At 40.6% G+C, this 21,586-nt stretch overlaps 1 long non-coding RNA gene and 1 pseudogene across 2 annotated transcripts in view; both read right to left on the bottom strand.

Moving 5' to 3' along the window:
* LOC141421642 (PHD finger protein 12 pseudogene) overlaps nucleotides 1-11,814 on the bottom strand; it is a 97,579-nt pseudogene extending 85,765 nt beyond the window's left edge.
* The window catches only part of LOC141421643 (uncharacterized), a 105,982-nt gene extending 94,021 nt beyond the window's left edge, over nucleotides 1-11,961 (bottom strand). The window contains exon 1 of one of the 2 annotated variants that reach the window (XR_012446283.1): nucleotides 11,835-11,961. This is a non-coding gene — a long non-coding RNA (uncharacterized lncRNA). Of the gene's footprint in view, nucleotides 1-10,955; nucleotides 11,056-11,834 lie in introns of those variants that run through there. The other variant, XR_012446284.1, reaches the window with a different exon arrangement.
* Nucleotides 11,962-21,586: the final 9,625 nt, after the last annotated feature.

Genomic DNA, 21,586 nt, shown 5'->3' with positions numbered 1-21,586 from the left:
TTTGATATGGCTTCTATATCCCACTCCACCCCTCACAAGCTAATCACCTCCCAAAGGCCTCAATATCACCTTGGGGATTGGGTTTCCACACATGAATCCTGGGGTACACAGACATTCAGACCATAGCAGTGTATACAAAAACCAGGAGATGCTTTATAGACTATGATTGTTTTTATTTTTGGCTAAAAAGATCAAAGTTCTGACCCTAACCTTGAGATAATTCAACTCTCTACAAACAGATTTTAGTGAAGAAAGCAATGAATAACTTTATGGGAACCTTGTGTCCTTGATTTAGACACTTAATTACCTGTGGCACTGTTGACAATTTTTACTTTGTCTTTCCCAACCTTAATGTGTTATGAGTAAAAAGAAGTGACTAAAATAGAACAGAGACATGAGTGTGGAGGAGGTCCACAGATGATTTCAAGGCATATTAAAATGTTATACACACAATATGTGTATATTCTGGGAAAGACCCTCAAGTATATCTACAACGGAAAAAGTTAAAAATCAATAGCTACTCTTTAGGGTCTCTTCCACACAACTCCAGAATATCATGACTTGAATCGGTTACCGAATAAACTCAAACTCAAAGCCTTGAAGTCAGACTCATAAGCATCATATTCAGGACTTCCCAAAAGTCCACTCCAGGACTGCAGTCCCTGACCACTGTACCTCATTCCTATCACTAGCCACTCTCTAGCCCTTCACTCTGCTTTATTTTTCATAATGCACCTATTATCACATTATATCTTGCAATTGCTTATTGTCTCCTTCACTTCTCTAAGATGTATTGCTTCTTTGCTGGACTTATTCCCAGTACCTGGTGTGATGCCTGGCACATTTTAAATGTTCTGCTAATTAATTCACTTTTTAAAAAAATGTATAATATAAACCATATCAGAACAAAGTCTCAAATGTAATTTTTTGTTTGTTTGTTTAAAAATTTGGTGATTTGCTAGGAGCCATGCACTCTACTAAGTATTTTCTAAGCATATCTATTTTACTTTTCATACTATCACTTTCAGGCAAGTTTCCCAGTCCTTAGAGCCTCTTATAAAAATAATCCATCTGTGAAAAGGACCCAGGCAAAATATTGAGGAAAAAATTGAAAAAGAAAAAAAAATTGAAGAAAAAAATCGGGATCTGAGTTGTCAGATCTCTCACTAAGGGTGAAGCTAACTTAGCTAAGCCACACACCACCGAGGAGCTCCAATTCTGCATTTGCATTTTAGAGATAATACTTGGTCCATGTATAACAGATCATCAGGAGAGTAAATGTGAATACAAATGCTTGAGTATGCTGTAAGTGATATAAAATAATAAATGATGCAGTGTAGTCTCCTGAAGCATTTCAGGTGACATTTGTTGTTGAGAGAAGGGAAGAGAGCAGGGGACAGCTGGGTAAATGTCCTCTCATACAGGGCCAGAGCATCCGGATCTGGGAGGGCCCAAAGAAAATATTGCAACTCAATAGGATGATAGCCAGGTTAATTGTAAATTCCATCCAAATCCTCTGATTGTACTACTCCATGAAGAAAAAAGTTCCAGGTCTCTCCTGGGACCAAACACCTCTGCATCTTGAAACTCCTCCTTCTGGGAAGAAGTTAGCATTCTTTTTTTTTTTCTTTTATTCATATGTGCATAAAATGTTTGGGTCATTTCTCCCCCCTCCCCCTGCAGAAGTTAGCATTCTTAATAAAATGCTGAGCATTATTTTTCCAATAGGATTAAGATTTGTTCTTAGAAGTCAGTCACCTGTTGACCCAGCTGACCTTCAGTTAATAGTGATCTTTTTTGGTTTCAAAATAACTTTGGTTCAAGTGATCTCTTGAACCAAAGTCTAACAATGAGTATCAAAAACATGTACACTTCAGTTTCTCACTGTTCTAGGAGTTTGTTCCTGTGTTCTTAAAATGAATGGTGGTGATAATCACTCTGATATCCAGTTAGTTTCCACTGGGTATATTTCAAAGGATGACATTCTAATCAAGCTCTTTCCCTGCTGAATGTCCCTAACAGGAAATCTTTAAATTTTCCTATAGGGAGAGCCTTTTACCCCTTTAATAGCTAACTCAATGGACGTTATTAATTAATTATTTTTTAAGCATCTAAACCAGTGCTCTTCAAACTAAAGTATGGGGTTTGGGAGTCCACTCTAGTGGAATCTATTTCCAGATCAATTAACTCTGGCTTAAAATTATCTCCTTCTCACACCTGCTGACTTGATGGCCCTTTCCAGTGATTTCCTTTACAAATGTGTCATTTTCCCACATTACAAGGGGGGGACAAACTCAGCTCATTGTGTACAAATTTCAGGTAACCAAGCAGAGTCATTTTGAAATACTCTTTAGGGTTACAGAAACTGAGAAAGTGAAAGACTTTCCTGACTGAGAGAGAAGCCAAACTCAGTGGTAAGTTGCTTTGGAGGAGGAGTAAATCAAGTGTCAGGCAAAAGAATACTGAAAACCATTTTTGTGATCAGTCACTAGACAACATTTGGCATATATTCAGAAACTTAAGAAATACAATGAAATTATATACTGTCTTCATTCCTTTATACTTATGTGTGCAGCAAGATTTCTTAAACACTTACTTTTTCTTTTTAAATGCACCTAAGAGCTAAGAATAGTGTCACACACCTGTAATCCCAGCACTTGTGAGGCAGAGGCAAGAGGATCACAAGTTCGAGATAGTAAGACCCTATCTCAAAACAAACAAAAAAGCTTGATTTGATTACAAAGTCTGTGAGTCTATCTTATTCTAAAGTAATGTTTACTATGCAGGAAATACAGATTTTTAAGTGTGTATATCTCATTAAGATATTTTACCAATAAAATTCCACTCATACTTAATAATTATTCATCAAAAACTTACTTGTCATGGTTAGTAGTATACTGGTAAAAATAACTCAATCCAAAAGAAATCCTATTTAATATTTACAGCTTTATTATTCTAAGAATTAATGATATACACACACACATACATATAGTGGTATATGTACAGAGAGGGAGAAAGAGAGGGAGGCAGGGAGGGAGGAAGGGGAGCAGAGAGAGAGAGAGAGAGAGAGGGAAAAGGAGAGGGAGAGAGAGAGAGCAAGCCCATGCAAGCAATCAAAAGCAAGAGCAAGAGAGAGGAGTACATTAAAGTAATCAAGAAAGGACATCCAACCAGGAGAATGCTGGCCTGAGATTAAGTTTTAAAGGAAAAGAGGAATGAAATGAGTCCCATGACCAAAAGAACTATGTACATTTCCTGACTTTTGACAAAAAGGATCTTTATGTTTTTTTTAATAAGATGGTGTTATTTGTAAAATAATTTTGGTATTTAATTTTGTTTCCTCTAGATATATGTAAAGAATGATTTAAAAAAAAAATCAATGTTTATGTTCTTAGAAGTCATCTTTCATAATTATTAAAAATAAAACAGGCCCTGTCTGGAGGGGGATGATACCAGTGGGAAAGGGGAGGCTATAAGGAAAGGATGTAGGAGGGTGAATATGGTAGAAATATTATGTACTCATGTATGAAAATGGAAAAATGAGACCTGCTGAAATTATTCCAGGAATAGGGGAAGTGGGAATAAAGGAGAATTGATGGGGGGCTAAATTCAACTAAGATATTTTGCAAGAACTTTGTAAATGTCACAATGTACCCCCAGTACAACAATAATAAAAAAGAAAAAAAAACACTTAAAAATGAGTAACATTTCTAGATATTAACTTTAAAAATGTATGAGGAGAGCCCCCAGTGTACAAAATCCTTTTAATAGAACACTCAAAGAAAACCAGTCAGAAACTCTGTTTTAAACTACCTGTATGCTAAGAGTCTATGCTGACTCTTTAAAATTTTGACTTCTAATAGAAAGACAAATGCCAGGATTATTTCAGAAGTGCAAAGGTTGTCAAGTACCCCTTGCAAATGGTCAAGTCTTGAACTCTGAATCCAGTAAATGTTCAACACACATGAGCTCATTAACAAAGCACTGTGGGTATTCAACTGATATCTATCAACAGCATATATAATGTATCTTAGTACTTCTAACCTTCAAAGACATATTCTTTCAAGTCTTAGTCAAATACCAGTCAAAAGTATGTTAGCAACATGAAGCCCTGGTATAGGCAGTAGGTATGATGAATCTCCTTCCAAATTTTCTCCATGATACCTTCTTATTGCATGTCCATCGTATGTCTGGTCTGAAGCCTAGCCCAGGAAGCCCACAGGTGAACAGAATACTTTCTTTATCTGGAAGGAACACAAAGAGGAGGCAGAGCTCTTTCCTGGCAAAGGTTCTATCATCAATGTACAAGGCTCTGAAACAGCACAGAGGCCAGAGGGCTCTGGGGCAGGGTAGGCAGAGAAAAGATGTCAGGAATGGTCTTTTAGAAGAGGGATGTCTGAACTGAGTCTTGAAAGATGGGCACAGGCTTGTCAAGAGGATTGCAGATAAAGGGAAGAAAGGTAGTCATGGAGCAAAGCCACCTGGCTACCTAGAACCTCCCTCCCCATACTGCAAATAGCTCAGCATGGTTGTGTATGGGGTGAACTCTGTACACTGTGTCTACAGTGCATGCACTGGAGATGCAGAAATGACAGAGTGGCAATAGGTGAAGCTGTAGAGTTGCAGAAGCCAGACAAAGGCAGACTTTATCATATGGTACATCAAGGCATTTGGATTTGCTCCCCACGGCAAAGGCAGCCATACCACAGGGCAGCAAAGCTATGGGTAACCTTCAGAAAGGTTACTGCAACGTGGACAACAAACTGGGGGTTGGGGTGGAAGATGGGCAAGACTATTATGAACTAAACTATCACTTAGACAGTTGTCAGTGTTCCTAGAAAAGACCCATGTGGCAAAAGAGGCTGTAGAGGAAGGGTGGTAATGGGAGGAAGCTGAAGGACATGGCCTCTAGAGAAATTAGCTACCAACAGTATAAGCAGAAGTGTAGAGGCACTGAAGGAAGAAGCCCAAAATGATTTCTGGTTCTAGGTTTCTCTGGGTTAGCTCATTGGGTAGATGGTATTACTATCTGCAAAAATATGGAACTTAAAGGTTGTGGGGAAAAGAACTGTCAGTCCACTGACTCCAGGCCTGCATTTGTTCTGTGATATAGGTGTCATATATATTGATAACCCAATTTTACACCCAATGGAGCAAAATTATTTGCCCACTATCACATGCAGCAATCCTGGGACACTTACTACATAGCAGCTGTTAGAGCAGGTCAACAACAGAGACAAACAAAGTCTTGTTTTCACTCAACTTACATTGTGGTCGGGGTGAGAGGAATAGAACAAGCAAGCAAACCATAAACCAAGACATGAAAGAATGATGGATATACAGGGACAGGGGACAGGTGCTTTACCTTTACGGGGAAACATATTCCTGAAGTCCCTTTACTTGAGCTGACCCTGAACTGACAAGAAGGAAGTATGTAGGCACATTCACAACACAGAGGGAACCACATCTGAGAAGCCCCAAGGTAGAAAAGAGCTCAGAGTGCTACTGAAGGGGAAATTCCAAATACCAGGACAAAAGCAGAGCAATAAGTTCCAGTTACAGGGCATTCCTGGGAGGGCAGAGGTGAGAGACTTCCAGCACCTTAAGGTGGTACTGGAACAGCAAGCATTTCTTGGGATAGCCTGTGAACCTGACCACCAACCACACACAATGTGGTGCTGTTGAGAAACTGCATTATGACTCATGAGTGCTTCTGGAAGACAAGTCATAGCTCACTTGAGGTCTGCCTATTTCAGCATTGAAATGGGGCCAGGAACAAACTCATATAGTTTTGCCTAGACAAATGAACTCTAGATGAATAGAACTGACCTTAAATGTATCCACCCTGAGCAAGAAATAATGTGCAGAAGGGCTGACACCTCTCTCCACCCAAGTCATGCACACTACACCGATAAGAGAAACATGGAAGGAGGGCTTCCTCCCAGGTGGTTGCAGGGATTAGAGGCAACACTTTTTCCCACAAGCTCCCCTTTAGCTTAGCTGGACAAAGCAAGACGACACGGCATCCCCTGCCCATGTACCTACATATGATATTCCCCTGCCACGCTGGGTCCTGCCTACACAAACCTGAAACCCAGTGGCTGCCCAATGGCCTGAGATAAACCATGCTAGGCCTAACAGTCCAGCCTGCCCTCTAGAACACACTGCCCATGCCTCCCACCATGTGCTCACTCTCCATTGCTGCTTTATGGGCTACTGAGTCTTTTGCCAACAGTCTTTTCCCACTTGGCTACATGGCTTCACATTCTACTTGCTATCAGATCAGGTTATGCAGATCAACTCCTCCCTGACTGACTCTGCTTTATAGTTTCCTTTCTCAGACGCACTGGTTGGTGTATCAAAAAAAATCTAAAGTTTACCAGAATAGTATGAAAATATTTAGAAATTAAATTATACCTAAATTAAGCTGCCCTTTTCACTGTAGCACACTGCAAAGTTATATATTATGTACAGTTATTTTAAAGATGGCTCCAAACATTATGAAATGCCTCCTTTGGAATGGTGCTGGGAACCTGCAGGTCCCAGCCTAGGGTCAGGTTCATCTCACCTCATGTGTGAGCTCATCTTAAACCACATTCCTCCTTCACTTCCTGCAGCTTACTGGTAAAGTCACCATTCAGTCTCTGATTACAATACATCTGCACATACACTCACAGCATCTCGACATCTCCTTCCCAACACTCTCATGGTGGTAATTCTCAATGATCAAAAATACAGGAATGGTTTTGCTTTATTTGAGTTAAAAACTCATTTTGGAGACAATTCTAAAGCTTGACTAACAAGTTAAAAACATTCATTTGGAAATGCACACAGATGACTAACTTGAAAATATATTTTTTAAAAACAGAGTAAGAGTTCATTTTAGGAAAGATTCACCCAAATTAGGCCAAGTTAAATGGTTATTATCCCAGTTTATAGATAAGGAAGCTGAAATGAGAGAGGCTACAATTGCTCATTGAGTAAGTGGCAGATCCAAGAATCCTATCCAGGTTCATTTCATTTTGTAAGCCATGTTTCTAATGTTAGTGGGATTTTTAAGCTAAAGAAATAAATGCTGACATTGTACAATGATATGTTGCTCCCTGTGAAACACCTCGTCTCCCTCCCATGGCAAAGTACAACCCCTGCAGTCCACTACCATCAATTAGGGCAAATGCCCCAATATTTAAAATACAATTTAAATATCAATTATGTGGCAACAGGAAAAAGGAACAAGGAGGAATATGAAGGTATTTACTGAAAGCCTGTTTTATGCCAGATACTGTGTTACATGCTTTGATGCACAATGTTACATGCTTTAATGTGTAATATTTCTTTCAGTCCTAAGAATCCTATAAGATAGGTAATACTGGTCAAGAAAAAAAAGAGGTTTAGAATAATTATGGTGTTTGGATACCCCAAAGTTCATTTCTCCCTTTTTATCCTAAGCATATGAACCTCCCCACACTTTCTGGCTGAGAAATAAGACTATGGATTCAGGGTGATATTTTCCAGACTATTCCAGCAGGTGAGGTAAGGCACTAAATTCTGGTCAATGAAATATAAGAGAAGTATATAACAGCTTTATAGGAAATTTCATTAAAAGACTGCAAATCTTTCCTTCTCCGTTTTGTTACTTCTTTCTTTTCTGCCACTGGCAACTGGGATGTCTTGGTTGAAGCATCATCTTGGACTACAAGGGTGACAGTCTCATTTTACATATGGTAGATGGAACTAGTACTGTTCTTAGAAGACTGCAGAACCATCATTCATTTCTGGATTGTCTGTCTATAACTTTTTTCTTTAATGTGAAAGGAACATCACTTTGATTAAGCCATTGTTTTTTGTGGTCTCTGTAAGTACTAGTTAACCTTAACTAATACAGTAAGTCATTCATGTGACACTAGAGCTCAACCCCAGCCCTTCAGTATGCAACATTCATGTTCATATGGAAAAGTCTGAAGAACTCTTACTTGTAATTTTCAATAGATTTTGGAAAAAAAATATTTCAAAATGCTGAGAAAGGATTTGCTAGGAGAAAATAAAGAAGGTTTTAGCCAGGTATGGTGGCTCACACCTGTAACCTAGCTACTTGGGAAGCGGTGATCAGGAGGATTGAGGTTCTTTAGATGCCAGTTCCGGCAAAAGTTTGTGAGACCCCATGTCAATCAAAGACTGAACATGGTGGCATACATCTAAAATCTCAACTTGCAGGGATGCACAAAAAGGAGGACTGCAGTACAGGTCAGCTAGGCATAAAGCAAGACCCTAGATCAAAAGTAACCAAGATAAAAAGGGCTGGTGGAGTGACTTGAGTGGCAGAGCTTCTGCTTTCCAAACACAAGGCACAGAGTTCAACCTCCTTCAGTACTGGAAAAAAGAAAATAAGGAAGGCTTAAATATACTCTCAATTCTGCATACCTGAGAAAGTACCTGAAGGAATATGCTGCTTCATGGTAAAGAATTTGGTCCTCAGAGATGAGCAGAGGAAAATCTCAGTCACCTGCATAGAGCTGGAAACAGAAGAAAAATAAAGCTGTGTACCAGCAGCTTCCATGAAAGATGCTGTTCACTGAAGGATGGGCATTGCAGAAGTGAGCTGTGGAAATGGCCAGGGGAGGAGACAGACAAGAAGAAAGAAGAAACTACACTCAAGTTCAAACATATGCAGCCTGGAAAGGGACAAGGAGAATCATGTGACCCATATCAAAGACAGCATAAAGGTCAAAAGACAAAAAGGAAAGGACAAGGTTGAAGCCCTGACAACTCATTTTTATTCGTTTCCTTTACTCTGTTCACAGTAGCATTGAAAGAATAAATTTAAATTGTGTTGCAATTGAGTAAAATCCTTTCATTTAGAAAGGAAGTCACAGAACGGGGGCTTTTTATTACTCTTTGTTCAATTTCTAAATGAATAACAGTGATAAGACTCATAGAGAGATCCAGTGACTGAAGCTAGACCTAATTTTATTTGAGATCAATGTTAATGATCTAGAAAAAGAAAAACAGTTTATCACGTATGTAAAGTTATTATTTTGCACACCAGAGAAAACTAAGTCATTGTAAAGGCACGTAGGAAGTTTAGGAGATAGAGATGAGAAATAAAATGACAGTAGGAGATAAAAGGCAGAAATATGAAAACAGACAAGACACAAAATTAGAAAGTGTTTTACAATTGGCTAAACAAATTCTATACAGTAAGTGGGCCTCCAAATTTCTTTTGGGTGGTCACAGGCCTAAGTTGTTTTCTGGAATATCCAGTACCCTGGGTACCAGAACATGGCACACAGAGCAATATAAACCATTTCACCAAGTGTGACAGTCAGATGCATTAATTTCTGTTAATAGCAATAGCTAGTAGAAGGCTGCTGGGAAGGAGAAATAAAAAAAATTGTAAATTCAACTTTAGAAATAATTAAAATGAAAAGGGCCCTACTTTTCATTTATGTTAGTGTTTTCATCCTGAGGGTTCTGAAAGTTAAAACAGTCATGTGCAATGGTGGTTCGGTGGGGAACAGGCTTAAAAAGCAAATCCTAACTAGTCACATGAAATCACTCAAAATGTGAACAAGCTCATGTCAGGGTGTACATGTTAGAACATGTTTTTCCTCTACTTGAAGAAAAACAAAACAAGTTTCAAACAACAGTAAACTTAATTCTAACATGTGGATTAAGAAAATTTTCTGAAATCTAGGCATAAGAAATGTGGCACACTCTATGATAACCTTGCCCACTCCCTGAACCAAGAACATTCTTTTCAGCTTAGAGCAGTATCAGACATGTTAGGGCTTAACGTCTTAAATCACACAGACCCAGTCACCTGGGGGATTAGCTGGCTTTTCATATTCTCTTCAAGAGTGGAACTACTGACTAGGAAAGCCAGGGGCAAAAGAAAGTGACGATGGCACAGCTTAGAGTATTTTGGGTTCTCAGGAGGTGTAATGTGTGCACTGGAATTGTTAAGTAATTATACAGCAGCTTGACTTCTTTTCCATACTTCAAGCTCCCCTTAGGTTTACAACACAGCACTCTGGAAAAGACACATGCCATTTAGTAATAATACTTGCTGCTGTTACTATTATTGCTATTAGTAGTAGCAGTAGTAGTAACAGTAGCTTGGGTGCTGGAAACTGAACCCAGGGCCACGCTCATGCTAAGGCCATGCTGTCATTAAGCTACACCTCCAGCCCCTAATTTCTTCTTAAAATACACTGAACAAATTGCCTATTTAAATTGGCTACCTACTTACGATTTGAATATTTCACACTGATAGCTTTTTATAAGGGGATTTTAAAAAACGTTCTTAGGAAAGGTGAATGTTTTCAAAAAGTACACATTGTTTTTTGTTTTTAAATTTAGGTTTGTCCTTTTTGTGGTGGGGCGGGCGGGGGGGAGCTGGTAGTGTTCCTGACCACAAAGAAGTCTTCCACAGATGTCATCCGACTACAGGCAACCTATGGACTTTGGGAAGTCAGTTGAGGGCACAGATTAATGAACCAGCAATGGATTTCACTGACTTCTCACACCTGCTCAACTGCAGCCCAGGAGGAAACTCTGAGCCTCTCTCTAAATGGGCACCAGGGCCCCCCTTTCTCTCAAACGAATGAACGCCTAACACCACCACCAAAATGCAGGCGGATAACGAGCATCCAAGAGCATAAAATGTTTGCCAACAAGCAGCGCCAGGGCAGGGGGGCAAACAGGAGCGACCAAACGTGGCCCCCTTCGAGGGAGCTCTGCTCACCGGGGCCAGACCCCAGCATGGAAAGGCAGCCTTTCCCGCACCGCCGCCAGGACTCGGGCTCAGGTGCGGTGCCGAGCTGCGGGGTAGAGACGGGAGCGGCCGCCCACTCCAATTACCCTAGGTGACCCCAACATCCAGGAGAGGTTCTCTCTGGGGTGCTGCTCCCTCTGTCCCGTAGGCCCGGGAGCCGCGAAGCCGCCGCGCCACCTACCCGCTGCCGGCGTCCCGCTCACAGGTGAGGCGTAGGCAGGTAACCGCACCTGCGCGTCAGCCCCACCTGCTGCGTCCCCCTTACCCCGTCCTCCTCCGCCGCCAGATAGGTGGCTCGGCTCCTCCTCCGCGCGCCGGGTGTCAGGCTCCGACCTCCCGCGCGACTCCAGCCCGGGGCCGCGCCGGCCCCAGCGTGTGCGCGCTCGGGGTGCCGGGGTAGAGGCCCGCGGCCTCCCGCACTTTCCCGGCTGCCAGAGACTGCGGGCTCAGCAGGAAGCCCCGGCGCTGCCCGGCTCTCTGCCTCCGAGCGGCTCCATTGTGACGTGGCGCATTCCGCTGGCCAATGGGCGCGCGGCGGCGCGAACCCCTGACTACGTTCCCGGCTGGAGGAGGAGCGGACGGGACGGGACGGGACGGGACGGGGCGGGGCGGGAAGGGGGCGGTCGCGGCGGCGGCCGAGGAGGAAGAGGAGGCAGAAGAGGACGAGGCTGCAGCTGCTTTGATAGCTGCTCCTGCTGGGAATTTTTCAGCTGTCTGGGTCCCTGTGTTTGCGCGCATTGGGACCGCGGGGGCCGGTGACTCACCCTCGCTGCTGGAAACAAAGCGCAGCTGCCATGTCCCCGAGCGCGCGCGCCATGTGGCCGCTCAGCCTCGGGTCGCAGGCAGCCGTTCGCAGCCACGCGTCTCGCGGGGAGCCAGCAGATCCGAGGGACAGGGGCATCGGGTTGTCCCCCCGGGCGCGCCCCGCCAGTGACTGGCAGTTCCCGGGTGCCCGGCCCGCTTTCTCACGTGCGCACCTCGGAGTAACTTGTTACTTACATAATGCGCATCGGGCCGGCTGCGGGAGCCATGCCTTCCGAGACCCTTCCCCCGTCCTTACCTTGTGCCCTGGGAGAGGTACAGGCCCAGCCCCAGGCAGGGAGCGCTTCCAGCAGTGCCAGACTTAAGCGGCTTAAGTTAGATCCTGGGCGTCCGATACCATCCTCCTCTTCCAAATGTTCTCATCCTTAGGATGAGGAGGCGGTAACCTGGGAGAGGGCCCACCTTTATACTCATAACCTGTATTTTACTACTAATTAACTGCAGGCCCGCCCTACTATGGCCCCGCCCGGTTCCTTCTACCGTTAGGTGGCCCTGCATTTGAAGAGTAACAATGTACCTTACAAAATAGGCAAAATAATAATAATAATAATAATAATAATCCAAACCCAGGAATTCTAAAGATTTAATATTTTTATCATTCCCATCCACTCGATACTTCTCCCCCCCCACCCCCCCCCGCTTTTAACTCAATCTTTGTCCAGGCTATCATTTTCAGAGCAATGATTCAATTAGGCAAGATTTATATCTTTTAGTTGCTATGACGATCACATCCCTATTAAAATAAAAGGAAAAGGAGGAAAAAAAAAAAGGCACAAGGAACTACCAAAGGAAGAAGACGAAGACTATTGAAGACAGCATTTAGGGCATCAGATCAGTGTGTTATATGAGGGTGAGCTGTGTCCCACAGACTGTTCAGATTAGAGCTACCATTTGAGTCACCCTGAGCCATGGTAAGGCTGTCCCTGCATCGCTACTGTTGGTTCCTTGTCCATTCCATACTGAATTGGCAGTTGTCTTCCTGAGCATAGGAAAGAAAGTTGAAAGAACAGTCCTTCATTTGGTCACTCAACAAGCATTTATTGAGTTATGTGTTGGCCACTATATACACAGATGTATCTAATTTAGATTTAAGTGTTCTCAAACTGCTTACCAATAGGAGAAAGAAAAATGGGTATTTATGATTAAGAAAAAAGGAAAAAAGTGTTATAAGAGGTACAAATTGTTAAGATCACAACATTAAACTTGACATTATCCAACTTTGCAATTAGGTCTTTCAGTGTTTTAAAGGATATTCTTTTCCCTTTCCAAATCTGTGAACAGATAATCCATTTTTCTTGCAAAACTACATAATTCCTAGGGTGTGATTCAACCTCTTGGTAAATCCCATCTACACAATACTCGATTATAAAGTAGATTATCTGCTTAGTGGAAGTTAGTGACCAAGTTCATTCAAACTTGGTCTGGGTAAACCTCAGATATGTAACTTTTAATGTGATTATTATTTTATCCTAATTTTGATTAAGAATATCACCCTCTTATGATGACAATCCTCAGAAAGGGTTTAGGAAACCCTCTCTGAAATGTGAGCATCAAATAGATATTTCTTTTCTTTCTTCTTCGTTTTATAACCTGTCATACAAGCTCCTGCTTGCATTACAGTGAAGAGAAAGACGAATAATTTCAAACTGTTGTTGTCAGAGAACTTTTAAAATACTATATATATATGCTAGGGTCCCATAAAAAACACATTAACAGATGAGAAAAATTTGGCATCCAGGTAGACTTTTTTTTTCTTTTATTATTCATATGTGCATACAAGGCTTGGGTCATTTCTCCACCCTGCCCCCACCCCCTCCCTTACCACCCACTCCGCCCCCTCCCTCTCACCGATACCCCCTCAATACCCAGCAGAAGCTATTTTGCCCTTATTTCTAATTTTGTTGTAGAGAGAGTATAAGCTACAATAGGAAGGAACAAGGGTTTTTGCTGGTTGAGATAAGTATAGCTATACAGGGCAAAGACTCACATTGATTTCCTGTGCGCATGAGTTACCTTCTAGGTTAATTCTTTTTGATCTAACCTTTTCTCTAGTTCCTGGTCCCCTTTTCCTATTGGCCTCAGTTGCTTTTAAGGTATCTGCTTTAGTTTCTCTGCATTAAAGGCAACAAATGCTAGCTAGTTTTTTAGGTGTCTTACCTATCCTCACCCCTCCCTTGTGTGCTCTCGATTATATCATGTGCTCAAAGTCCAATCCCCTTGTTGGGTTTGCCCTTGATCTAATGTCCACATATGAGGGAGAACATACGATTTTTGGTCTTTTGGGCCAGGCTAACCTCACTCAGAATGATGTTCTCCAATTCCATCCATTTACCAGTGAATGAGAACATTTCATTTTTCTTCATGGCTGCATAAAATTCCATTGTGTATAGATACCACATTTTCTTAATCCATTCGTCAGTGGTGGGTATCTTGGCTGTTTCCATAACTTGGCTATTGTGAATAGTGTCACAATAAACATGGGTGTGCAGGTGCCTCTGGAGTAACCTGTGTCACAGTCTTTTGGGTATATCCCCAAGAGTGGTATTGCTGGATCAAATGGTAGATCAATGTCTAGCTTTTTAAGTAGCCTCCAAATTTTTTTCCAGAGTGGTTGAACTAGTTTATATTCCCACCAACAGTGTAAGAGGGTTCCTTTTTCCCCGCATCCTCGCCAACACCTGTTGTTGGTGGTGTTGCTGATGATGGCTATTCTAACAGGGGTGAGGTGGAATCTTAGCATGGTTTTAATTTGCATTTCCTTTATTGCTAGAGATGGTAAGCATTTTTTCATGTGTTTTTTGGCCATTTGAATTTCTTCTTTTGAGAAAGTTCTGTTTAGTTCACTTGCCCATTTCTTTATTGGTTCATTAGTTTTGGGAGAATTTAGTTTTTTAAGTTCCCTATATATTCTGGTTATCAGTCCTTTGTCTGATGTATAGTTGGCAAATATTTTCTCCCACTCTGTGGGTGTTCTCTTCAGTTTAGAGACCATTTCTTTTGATGAACAGAAGCTTTTTAGTTTTATGAGGTCCCATATATCTATGCTATCTCTTAGTTGCTGTGCTGCTGGGGTTTCGTTGAGAAAGTTCTTACCTATACCTACTAATTCCAGAGTATTTTCTACTCTTTCCTTTATCAACTTTAGAGTTTGGGGTCTGATATTAAGATCCTTGATCCATTTTGAGTTAATCTTGGTATAGGGTGATATACATGGATCTAGTTTCATTTTTTTGCAGACTGCTAACCAGTTTTCCCAGCAGTTTTTGTTGAAGAGGCTGCTTTTTCTCCATTGTATATTTTTAGCTCCTTTGTCAAAGACAAGTTGGTTATAGTTTTGTGGCTTCATATCTGGGTCCTCTATTCTGTTCCACTGGTCTTCATATCTGTTTTTGTGCCAGTACCATGCTGTTTTTATTGCTACTGCTTTGTAATATAGTTTGAAGTCAGGTATTGTGATACCTCCTGCATTGTTCTTTTGACTGATTATTGCCTTGGCTATTCGTGGCTTCCTGTGTTTCCATATAAATTTCACGGTAGATTTTTCGATCTCTTTAATGAATGTCATTGGAATTTTGATGGGAATTGCATTAAACATGTAGATTACTTTAGGGAGTATCGACATTTTTACTATGTTGATTCTACCAATCCATAAACATGGGAGATCTCTCCACTTTCTATAGTCTTCCTCAATCTCTTTCTTCAGAAGTGTATAGTTTTCCTTGTAGAGGTCTTTCACATCTTTTGTTAGGTTTACAACTAGGTATTTGATTTTTTTTGAGGCTATTGTAAACGGAATTGTTTTCATCCATTCTTTTTCCGTTTGCTCATTGTTAGTGCATAGAAATGCTAATGATTTTTCTATGTTGATTTTATATCCTGCTACCTTGCTATAGCTATTGATGGTGTCTAGAATCTTCTGAGTAGAGTTTTTTGGGTCTTTAAGGTATAGGATCATGTCGTCTGCAAATAGGGATTTTTTGTCAGTTTCTTTACCTATTTGTATTCCTTTTATTCCTCCTTCTTGCCTAATTGCTCTGGCTAGGAATTCCAGTAATATGTTGAATAGGAGTGGAGATAGTGGGCATCCTTGTCTGGTTCCTGATTTTAGAGGAAATGTTTTCAGTTTTTCTCCATTAAGTATAATGCTGGCTGTAGGTTTGTCATATATAGCTTTTATAATGTTGAGGAACTTTCCTTCTATTCCTAGTTTTCTTAGAGATTTTATCATGAAATGATGTTGGATCTTCTCAAAGGCTTTTTCTGCATCTATTGAGATGATCAAGTGGTTTTTGTCTTTGCTTCTGTTAATGTGGTTTATTACGTTTATTGATTTTTGTATGTTGAACCACCCCTGCATCCCTGGGATGAAGCCTACTTGGTCATGGTGAATAATCTTTTTGATGTGTTGTTGAATTCGGTTTGCCATTATTTTGTTGAGGATTTTTGCGTCAATGTTCATTAAGGAGATTGGCCTATAATTTTCCTTTTTGGAGGTGTCTTTGCCTGGTTTTGGGATAAGTGTAATACTGGCTTCATAAAATGTGTTTGGCAGTTTTCCTTCCCTTTCTATTTTGTGGAACAGTTTAAGGAGGGTTGGTATCAGTTCTTCTTTAAAGGTCTGATAGAATTCAGCAGAGAATCCATCAGGTCCTGGAGTTTTCTTTTTGGGGAGACTCTTGATTGCTGCTTCAACTTCATTTTGTGATATAGATCTATTCAGGTGATTAATTTCCTCTTGGTTCAGTTTTGGATGGTCATATGTATCTAGAAATCTGTCCATTTCTTTAAGATTTTCAAATTTATTTGAATATATGTTCTCAAAGTAGTCTCTGATGATTTCCTGGATTTCCGTTGTGTTTGTTGTTATCTCCCCTTTTGCATTCCTGATTCTACTAATTTGGGTTTTTTCTCTCCTCATTTTAGTCAGGTTTGCCAGGGGTCTATCAATCTTGTTTATTTTTTCAAAGAACCAACTTTTTGTTTCATTAATTCTTTGTATGGTTTTTTTGGTTTCTATTTCATTGATTTCAGCTCTTATTTTAATTATTTCTCTCCTATTTGTTTTGGGATTTGCTTGTTGTTGTGTTTCTAGGAGTTTGAGTTGTATCATTAGTCATTGATTTGGGATCTTTCAGTCTTTTTAATATATGCACTCATGGCTATAAACTTTCCTCTCAGGACTGCCTTAGCCGTGTCCCATAGGTTCCAGTTGGTTGTGTTTTCATTTTCATTGACTTTCAGGAACTTTTTAATTTCCTCTTTTATTTCATCGATGATCCATTCTTCATTAAGTAATGAGTTATTTAGTTTCCAGCTGTTTGCATATTTTTTGTCTTTACTTTTGTTGTTGAGTTCTACTTTTACTGCATTGTTATCAAATAGTATGCACGGTATAATTTCTATTTTCTTATATTTGCTGAGACTTGCTTTGTGCCCTAGGATATGATCTATTTTGGAGAAAGTTCCATGGGCTGCTGAGAAGAATGTATATTGTGTAGAAGTGGGATGAAATGTTCTGAAGACATCAACTAGGTCCATTTGATCTATTGCATATTTTAGATCTTGGATTTCTTTATAATTTTTTGTTTGGATGACCGATCGACTGCTGATAATGGGGTGTTAAAGTCTCCCACAACCACTGTGTTGGTGTTTCTATATGCTTTTAGGTCTTTCAGGGTATGTTTGATGAAATTGGGTGCATTGACATTGGGTGGATACAGGTTGATAATTATTATTTCCTTTTGGTCTATTTCCCCTTTTATTAGTATGGAATGTCCTTTATCTTGTTTGATCAATGTAGGTTTGAAGTCTACTTTGTCAGAGATAAGTACTGCTACTCCTGCCTGTTTTTGGTGGCCATTGGCTTGTTAAATCTTATTCCAGCCTTTCATCCTTAGCCTATGCTTATTTCTGTCGGTGAGATGGGTCTCCTGTAAGGAACAAATTGTTGGATCTTCCTTTTTAATCCATTTCATCAAGCGGTGCCTTTTGATGGGTGAATTAGGTCTGTTAACATTAAGTGTTAGTACTGATAGGTGTGTGGTGATTCCTGTCATTTAGTTGTCTTAGTTGTTTGATGGTTTGATTGTGTGTACCTAAGTTGAGGTTACTTTCTACTATCTTGCTTTTTCTTTTCCTGTGGCTTGGTGCTGCCTGCCTTTTCATGGTTAAGTTGGGTTTCACTTTCTGTGTGCAGAATCCCTTGAAGAATCCTATGTAGTGGTGGCTTTGTGGTCATATATTGTTTTAGTTTCTGCTTACCATGGAAGACTTTTATTGCTCCATCTATTTTGAATGATAGTTTTGCTGGGTAGAGTATCCTGGGGTTGAAGTTATTTTCATTCAGTGCCCGGAAGATCTCACCCCATGCTCTTCTTGCTTTTAATGTTTCTGTTGAGAAGTCTGCTGTGATTTTGATGGGTTTACCTTTGTATGTTACTTGTTTTTTCTCTCTTACAGCCTTCAATATTCTTTCCTTAGTTTCTGAACTTGTTGTTTTAATGATGATATGTTGTGGGGTAGTTCTATTTTGGTCTGGTCTGTTTGGTGTCCTGGAGGCCTCTTGCATCTGTATGGGAATATCTTTCTCTAAATTTGGGAAATTTTCCATTATTATTTTGTTAAATATATTATGCATTCCCTTCGCTTGCACCTCTTCTCCTTCTTCGATGCCCATGATTCTCAAGTTTGGTCTTTTGATGGAGTCAGTGAGTTCTTGCGTTTTCTTTTCACAAGTCTTGAGTTGTTTAATTAATAATTCTTCGGTTTTTCCTTTAATTACCATTTCATCTTCAAGTTCTGAAATTCTGTCTTCTGTTTGTTCTATTCTGCTGGATTGGCCTTCTGTTTTGTTTTGCAGTTCTGTTTTGTTCTTTTTTTTGAGGTTTTCATATTCTGGCTGTTTTCCTCTTTAATGTTGTCTATTTTTGTCCTGAGTTCATTTATCTGTTTATTCATCGTGTTCTCTCTTTCACTTTGGAGTTTATACAGTGCTTCTATGGTTTCCTTTATTTCTTCTTTTCTTTTTTCAAATTCTCTATTTTTGTTGTCTTGGAATTTCTTGAGTATCTCCTGTACATTTTGGTTGACCCTATCCAGTATCATCTCTGTAAAATTCTCATTGAGTACCTGTAGTATGTCTTCTTTTAAATTTTTCTTGTGGGCTTCATTGGGTCCTTTGGCATAGTTTATCTTCATTTTTTTGGAGTCTGGATCTGAGTACCTGTTTTCTTCATTCCCCTCTGGTTCCTGTACTAATTTTTTGCTGTGGGGAAACTGGTTTCCCTGTTTTTTCTGTCTTCCCATCATTGTCTTTGGTGTTGTTACTGTCCCTGTACTGTGTGCAATTAAGTATTTTCTAGCTAGTAATAATAACAATGGTAATATTTAGAATGGAAGGGTGAGCTGAGATGGAAAGCAAGAAGTTAAAGAAATGGGAAAAACAAATACACAGCCTGGAGTGCAAAAACAGAACAAGGTGTCAGACAAGAAGATTTCAAAGGTATAAACAGGGAGCTTTAGTGTACTAATCAACAGTAAGCTGAACAGACATTAGAGAGACAGAGGATTGAAAATCAAAAATAAAAATAATAGGTAAGAATAAAAATAAAAAATAAGTAAATGAAAGAAAAATCTATTTATAAAAATATATTAAAATAAAATGAAAAAATAGAAAATTAAAAAAACCCAAAAAACCTTCAAGTTCAAATGCAATGAAATCTCAGTCTCCAATCCTGTATATGGTGCCTCAGTTGTTGTTCTGTAGTTGTCTCATCAAAGGGGATGCATAAAGAAGAACAAAACTACACACACACGCACACAAAAAAAATCCCCACCAAGTGTCCCAAGTTCAAATGCAATACAGTTTCAGTAAGTTTTTCAGCTTGCAGGTGTAATTCAGTTGTTCTCTCATCAAAGGTAGGGAGACAAAGAAAAAAAGAGTCTGGAGACAGTTCTGAGAATGGTATCTGCAACTGTGGCTTGCCTGCCCACTGCTGTCAGCCTGCTGTTGCTGGAGGCATTGTTTATGCAGATCTCTGGGGTGAGCTTAACACTCACCTGGCCTTGCAGGCTTTGTTTGCTTAGATTTCTCCTGTGCGTGAGCCTCTGCTACAAGCTTTCCCCTTTCCAAGCACTGGGAAAGGTGACACTGCACCCGCATTCTCAGGCCTGCGTGTTTATTTACAGTTCATGTGGGAGGTTGGGTCTTCCCCCTTCTCCTGTGCAGTTCTCCTCCCACGTCTGCTTTCACCAGCTTTCCTGCTCCTGCTTACTGGGCAGTGCTGCTGCTCCTGCCAGCTGCCATGTTTGTTTATAGTTCACGTGGGAAGTGGGTCTTCCCTCCTCTCCTGTGGAGTTTTCCTCCCTCCATCACTCTCACAAGCTTTCCCGCTCTTGGTTGCTGTGCGCACGCCCCCGCTCCTGCCAGAGGCTCTCCGGCCCACCCGGCTTGTTTATTTACAGTCCTGGGAAGGATTCCCTTCCCCCAATCTTCGGCGCTCAGTGCACCCCACCCTCTTTCCTGTGTGTCTTCTTTGTTCTTATTGCTTATTACTCAGTTTCTCTTTTTTTTCCCCCGGTGGAGGTCAGTTTGTCCAGGGGGCTATGCTGCTCTGGCCCAGGCTTGTCTGTGGGAGTACTGCAGTACTGCAAAGCTCACCTGGTCCGTGTCTTCCCAAGCCGTCTGGGTGCGGGTGACTGGCGGCCCAGGGGCCCTCCTGGTTTCCCCATGGTAGACTTTGTAATGAGAAATATAAATACAGTTTGAATCCTTATGCTTGTTCCCAGTTTTTCCATCACATTGCAATCTCTTTGAAAACAGGACCCGTCGAGTCTTTGAATGTGTTCAGTTCTTACAAGAGCATCTGAAATCCTCTCAGGGACTCGCTGCTAAACTTTTTTTGGTAAGAGAGAATTCTAAAGGACTCAGCCATGATTTCAACAGCCAAATTTGTACAAGACAAAGAGGGTGACTAAAAATTGCATTTTAGATATAAAGTCATTATATGCCTCACAATATGGTAGGCACCATGGGCCATACCAAAGAAGCTAAACCTTGGTTCCTCACCTTAGCAGCACACAACTTTGATGAACACAGAAAACAGTCAAGTGCTTCGTATGTGTGCTCAAATGAAGAGAAAAACGGAACAAAGAGAATGGCAGAAGTCAGAGAAAGCCTTGGGAAGAAAGGATAACTAAGCTTTGAGAAGAGAGTAGAAAAACCTGTTCTTTTGCCCTATCTGCCCCAAACATTATCTTGAAATGACAATAAATCTTCGGGGCTCTTTTAGGCAAGGTAAGAATCTAAAGAATAAGCCAAAGCAAAAGTATCTGCTTTTTACAACACCCCAAGAATAGCTAGTGGTAGTATCTTTACATTCCTATAGGAGAGGCTATGTGGTCTGTTCCTCTGCAAAGTGACACAGGCAGAGTCACAAATGACAAATGATCACTACAAGTTTGTCATCTCATGGCTGAACTCTGTGACCCATATGAAGTAATTGCCTACCTCCAGGGAATTAGCAGATCTCTTTTGGATTGATTCTCCAAAAGAATCTACTGCATGGGACTGCCTTGATAAGAGTTTAGTTTTCTTTGAATCTTGAAAATATTTGATTAATAGGAGACAGAAATTTATCCAAGATTAGCAATTCTTTTCCATTTCAGAATTCTACAAATTCTTTCTGATAATGAAAAATCCTTTAAAAAAGTTACACTGAATGTCTGCAAAGCATGTAAGAAAGCATTGGGGATCTGATAGAGTACCAAGCATTGTGAATCTGATAGAGTAAGATGAATATAATAATTCCTTTTCTTAAAGCTTTAGCCTTGGAGTAGGGAAGGTATATTCAGAAAGTATACAGCCTGCTGAGGTGGAGGTGAGGCTGATGGGCACTGAAGGGTTGAGGGAGGATCATTCTGAATACGGGTTTGAGGAAGTTCAGCTAGCTTCAGTGTTCTAAACAAATGTTTTTGCAATAGTACACATTA

This window comes from Castor canadensis, chromosome 3, assembly GCF_047511655.1.
Source record: "Castor canadensis chromosome 3, mCasCan1.hap1v2, whole genome shotgun sequence".
NCBI classification, from domain to species: domain Eukaryota; kingdom Metazoa; phylum Chordata; class Mammalia; order Rodentia; family Castoridae; genus Castor; species Castor canadensis.
Note: the sequence above shows the minus strand (reverse complement) of the source record. Positions and strands in the feature narration are given on the sequence as shown.